At 36.8% G+C, this 6,000-nt stretch overlaps 1 long non-coding RNA gene across 1 annotated transcript in view; it reads left to right on the forward strand.

The window, feature by feature from the left end:
- Positions 1-3,174, forward strand: part of LOC146870339 (uncharacterized) — a 273,078-nt gene extending 269,904 nt beyond the window's left edge. Inside the window, exons 2-3 of the long non-coding RNA XR_014959377.1 lie at positions 2,672-2,750; positions 3,063-3,174. This is a non-coding gene — a long non-coding RNA (uncharacterized LOC146870339). The remainder of the gene's footprint in view (positions 1-2,671; positions 2,751-3,062) is intronic.
- The last annotated feature ends 2,826 nt before the right edge of the window (positions 3,175-6,000 follow it).

Raw genomic sequence — 6,000 nt, forward strand, 5'->3', positions numbered from 1 at the left:
CGCCTGGGGCAAATGTGCCTCCCCCTGGACAAATTACATCGTGTACTGGGGGAGGTACATAGACGACATTATATGCCTTTGGTCTGGAACCAGAGAGCAGTTGCAGCAATATTTTCTTTATTTGAACTCGAATAGCTTCAATGTTAGATTCACCATGGAATGCAACAAAGAGAAGATAAACTTTTTGGATATTCATTTTTACGTTCATGACCAAGTGGTAGAAAGTACCTTATACAGGAAAGAGACGGCCTGCAATGGGGTTCTCCATGCTACGAGTGCCCACTCTCGCTCTGTCATTAATAACATCCCCTTTGGGGAAATGACTAGAATCCGTAGAAATTGTAGCCAGGACGACACATATCATAGGAACCTTGATGAATGTGAACAAAGGTTTCTAAAAAGGGGATATACACAGGGAATTCTCTCCAAAGCCCTCAGTAAGGCAAATCGCCTAACGAGGGAAGAGACTTTGAAAGAGAGGCTTTCAAAAAGGAAAGAGAATATCCGAGAAAGGCCAGTAAGCCTTATTACGAAGTACAACATGAACAGCGGCAAGGTTAGAAATATCCTAAAAAAGAATTGGGACTTACTCTTAGAGGTACCCGGCCTAAGAAAAAGCATTACTGATATTCCCATGCTCACATATCGTAAAGGAAGAACATTACGGGAAACATTATGCCCTAGCTATGTAACGAACAAGCAGGGATTTACAACTTGGCTGCCACCAAGACCCATGGGCTTCTATACATGTGGCTCATGTAATATGTGCCCTTTTGGACGCAACAAAACAAGTACCTTCTCATACAACAATCCCAAATCTTTTAAGATTAACCATTTTATAAACTGCAACACAACCCATGTGATATATGTTTTGGGATGTGACTGTGGTATAATCTATGTGGGTAGCACTGTACGTCCTCTAAAGGTTCGGTTGCAGGAACATCGGAGAGCCATCATCAACAGTGACAGTCGATACCCCCTCACTGATCACTATAGGGAAACACATCCCGATAACAATGGTTTTTGGTTTCATGGGATTGACCATGTTCCCTGCGGAGACAGGGGCGGGAATCAGGAACTTTTGGTAAGACAACGAAAGGCTAAATGGATTTGTCGTCTCCAGGCGACCCTAAGGGGACATAATACGGATAGGGAACTACATTATTTTTTGTAACCATCTATGAGAGGTTCCCCTATCTTTTCAAGTTGTTTGCCATCTTAAAATATGATGCCGCTCTTGAACAAGTAAATGACATCTGTTAGCATGTTTGTGCTTATATGTATACTTCCTTATATCATCTCGTCTTTTCTCTCTCCTTTTTATTCTTTTGCTTATTCACTTCTGTTCCCTGTATACCAAACAAATTTAATATGGTTCATATATATGTGACTGCTATACTTAAACACATCTGCTCACATCACACTATTGCCCTGATTCTATACTAGACTTCGCCATTACGATTTGTTTGCCAATTTGGTGGATTTTGTCCATGTTTCACCTATAAGTCTTCCGTAATGTGGTGACATGAGGGTACTTTCTAGTTTTGTTTTTGAGCCTACTTTGATTATTATTATTTGGCATTATACCATTGCTCTGTACTTAAATCGCTTTTGCCATTACAACATGGCAGAAATTTGGGCGGTTGTTGCTGTTCCCAATACCCCTATGAAAATCTTCTGCAACATGGTGGTGGTTTGTGAAAACCTTCTTTTGACTGGTATCTTAATTTCTTCAACTCGCACTTTGCGGTACGATTTGGTGCGCGACTTTAGAATTCACAATGGAAACATTTTTATACCGTTTATGAAGGCTATTATCTTTCCTTTCCCGACTGGTGTTTAGGACATTACTGCCCTGTCTTTTCGATCTATGAATGACCACTATAATATGGCCGCCATACATGGGTTCCATGTCCGTCTTCAATTTCTAGCACATAGCGTAAACCCACGTGACGTAAATCCCACGTGACCACATTCAACGTTGGAACGCGGGATGCCAGATGAAGACTTTAAATAGGGAGTCCTTACGCCTGGCCAGTTGATACTTGACAGCTACCCTGCTTAGACCTAACGCCAGATAAAAGGTAGAAGGATTTTGCTTCTTTCCCGTTTGAGCACCCTTTTGTATATTTATATGGGGATTAACTGTTCCTTGAGCCTTACGCGGACGGGCGTGGGTGGATGAGGTTGGTTATTTGGTTTCCTTTTCTGTGTTGTACTGTGTGTAGGTCCTTGGAGTTTTGGGTATGGGACTAATGCAACTTAGAATAACGTTACGGATGTGGTCTACGTATGCCCCCATTTCTCCGAGTATTTTGCAACGTTCTTTTAAATACAACCGAGGTTGCTGTGTGTAGGTCCTTGGAGTTTTGGGTACGGGGCTAATGCCACCTAGAATAACGTTACGGATGAGGTCAACGTAGCGCCCCCATCTCTCCGAGTAATTTGCAACGTTATTTTAAATACAACTTACGTGGCCCGCAATCTGGTTATTGGGTTTTCACGTGGTTTGTGAAAATATTATTCAGAACCTATATATTAATGAGTTTTGATTACTTGCTTTTCCATACATGTTTTTCTGGGGGTCCATGTATTATGTATAAATGACCTTTAAGTGCAATTATGCAATTATGAATTTTTTTCATTGATATTACCTATCGTGTTTACACAGGCTTACACTGCACGTCCTTTAGGAATATCGCTATCTTCAATGCATCTCATCATTTGGATCGCATGAGGGTCCACGCAAGGTGAGCGTATTGGTTCATTTGTGCGTCCGAATATATATTTCTATCTATGCATTCACGTACCATGGTGACTGGATTGGTTTATGTCTCACCATATTGATAGGCTCCTGTTGGTATGATGAGACTAATATATTGGGTGGGACTTTACTGGTCATCACAACCACCCTTTGGGTTATCATTAGTCATATTTATTACATTTAAACACTTGAGGTGGATTTTTTACTCTTTATTGTTTGTGATAGTGTTTACCATTCAGGGATAATTTTCGCCCAGAAACCCTTTACTCTTTTGATAATGTGTTTTATTCCTATATAGGAATGAAATATCTTTCCTATGGCTTATTAATTCTGTTTGAGACGAAACGAGTCATAAAGGAGCACATACCGTCTTAGGAGTACCTTACTTATATTCTACTCTCTTTGAAGAGGTGAGATGCTAGTGGATTTTCCGTAGATTGGGTTTTATACTAATCATTGTTTTAAATACTTGAGACATTGCACTACTCATCATTTGTGGATGAGGGTGACAATAACAAACGATATTAATGATTTGGTTATAGTATTTATTTATATATATATATATTTCTTCTTATATAAATATCTTTGCACATTGTAATTTTTTATTTTTTAGTTCCTATTCTCACCTATATATTTTCTTATCTTCACTTTAAATTATATAATTTCTTTTGCTTCTCTTCCCCTCTTCCTGCTTTTTTCTTCATTATACCTTTTGCTAGTTATATATGATCCCTGTATCATTCGTACATATTTTGTTTGTTAATATGGAGTACTGTCCAGTTGTCTGAATTATATGTTAAAGTGCGAGTCTTTGCAATGATTATTTTTGTGAAAATTATGTATTTGTATATATCCACATGTCTAGGAGTTTTTATATGTATGTCTTTTTTTATGTGCCATTTTCTCTAAAGATTGAGTAGTTATGTATTACATGTTTGTTTTTATGATTGTCACATATAGATGTTCTTTTAAGTGTTGTTCTTTGTGTTTGTGATTATTGCAGCCCTGATGAAGTTCCTGTATGGAACGAAACGCGTTGGCTGTGCATTGTTCGTGTTTGAATCATCAGAATAAAAAGAATATCAAGAATAAAAAGAAAAGAAATACTATACTATTTGGACTATTTGATTTAATGTGTCCAAACACAATGAGTGCACCTTCCATCTTTGGATTTATGCATACAAATTTAGTTCACGTCATTAGTTAGGCCATGCCACTGCAATTCCCACGTATATTTCTTATATTAGTAATGTTGATTAATTCACACAGCAAACCATTAGTATAATTACAATTAATTAATTAATCTTATTAATCTAAAAATGCAAAAATGGAGAAGGTATACAATTTTAAAAGAAAACCAAACTCCAGCAATCCCCCCTTTGGTGATTTTATCACCACCACAACACTAAATTGATTCACCCTTTTACGGAAAATTAAAATGTATTCTTGCTCTTAATTATAGTTCAGTTTCTTCTTCATCTCTTTTTGCTTTTTTATACAAACTTTCTTTCCACTCTTCTAAAGTTATCTCTGTTAAATCTCCATCTACATCCTTCTTTCTTTTTAATTTTTCTCTTTTTATTTTATTCTTTGTTTTCTTGTTTTTACAACACATACATCCTAATCTTAATATTAGTAAGACGAAAATCACACAAGTTAATGGGAATAAGATTTTACCTATAACTGTACTACCTATTTTCATTAGGAAATTTTTAATAGCAGCAATTTTCTTCCCAATCTTTTCCCAAACACCTTCAACCTCCAGCGGTACAATTTCATCATGCAATTCAGTAATATTTTTAATGTAAACCTTTAGATCTTTGCTTTCGTCTGGAATGTAAGTGCAACAATGTTGAACTTACAGCATTCCACAGACTCCACCCTCTTTTGCCAATAAGATATCAAGGGCAAGTCAGTTTTGCATTACCATAGCACGCATGGCAACCATTTCAGTATTAACCAATAAAAATCCTCCAGCGGTGCTTGTTGACAAGCGATCCACTACTGTTGATAATTTTCTAATATTGTTCGCATTCAGAGATTTTCCCACTGCTGGTATCAATGCTCCAAAAATGTCACCTACAATTTCTGCCCAAGATTCTCTTTTACTACGTGTTAATTGATTACCTAACCTATGTACACCATCTTTATCTCTGTCCATGTGAAAGATTTTTGGAAAGACCAGGCCTACGTAACATGTGCCATACCAATGGTCTGGCAAACAATAATATGCCCTGTTCCCACAGATAAAATAAAGTCCAGGGAAAACTGGATCTCTTCCACCTTTAAATCCCCATCCACCTATGATTCGATATGTATCATGGCACTCACTATTCCCTACAAAATGATTATCATACGCTGTTTGATTCCTTCTTATACACAGTTTCCCTTTCTGAGGCCAATCTAGAGCCAAAGTTGAATTAGACTCTCCCTTCATATGTTTTTCCATTTCTACATCCCAGACTGTTTTCTCCCCTTTTCCTTCAGATCCCTTTCTTCTCATTTTCAACCTCCTTTCCTCAACCATGTCTAGGAATGTCTTTTCTTCATTCTTAAAACTACATGTCAAATTATTTTTAAATATATACTCTGTTAGCTCCTTGGTTACTAAGAAAAATTCACCTTAGCAGGTCTCACTTTATTTAGTTTATTATTAGCAGGTACTTGCGAAAAAATGTTATCTATATCTGAATAATAATATTCTAATTTACCTGTTTCATAAAATAAGCTTGCTATCACACTACATGCTATTCCATATGTTGCTGGAAGGTGATGATATGTCACTCCCTCTGACATAGAAGCTGGTAACTGCATACATACGTAGCAATCCCTTGCGTCCATGGTCTTTACATATTCATACTATAACTTTGAAAACACATTATTTGAAAAATCATTAATAGACCTATCCTTATGTAAATAATTATTATCTATTCTAGTCGGAACTACCTTTGGAATCTTCTTTATGTTAGTAATGTTCTTAGTGTGTCCTTCTAGTGTATCTATAGTGACCTTAAAAGAAATCAGCAGAGCAAGTATACTCCATAGAAGCATTAATAATCCTGTACAACAACAACACATTTTACACCATCTCTTCATGAATGTACATCTACTTTTGCTACTATCTATGTTAGCCATCTTGTTAATTTGGACTGTGTCTTTTGACTTAGCCTCTTTTATTTCACAACTAGTTCTCTAACCTTAGGTCTCTAAGGCCCTACTTAGTTCTACCAGTATCT

The sequence above is a fragment of the Triturus cristatus genome, chromosome 1_1, assembly GCF_964204655.1.
Source record: "Triturus cristatus chromosome 1_1, aTriCri1.1, whole genome shotgun sequence".
Classification (NCBI taxonomy): Eukaryota; Metazoa; Chordata; class Amphibia; order Caudata; family Salamandridae; genus Triturus; species Triturus cristatus.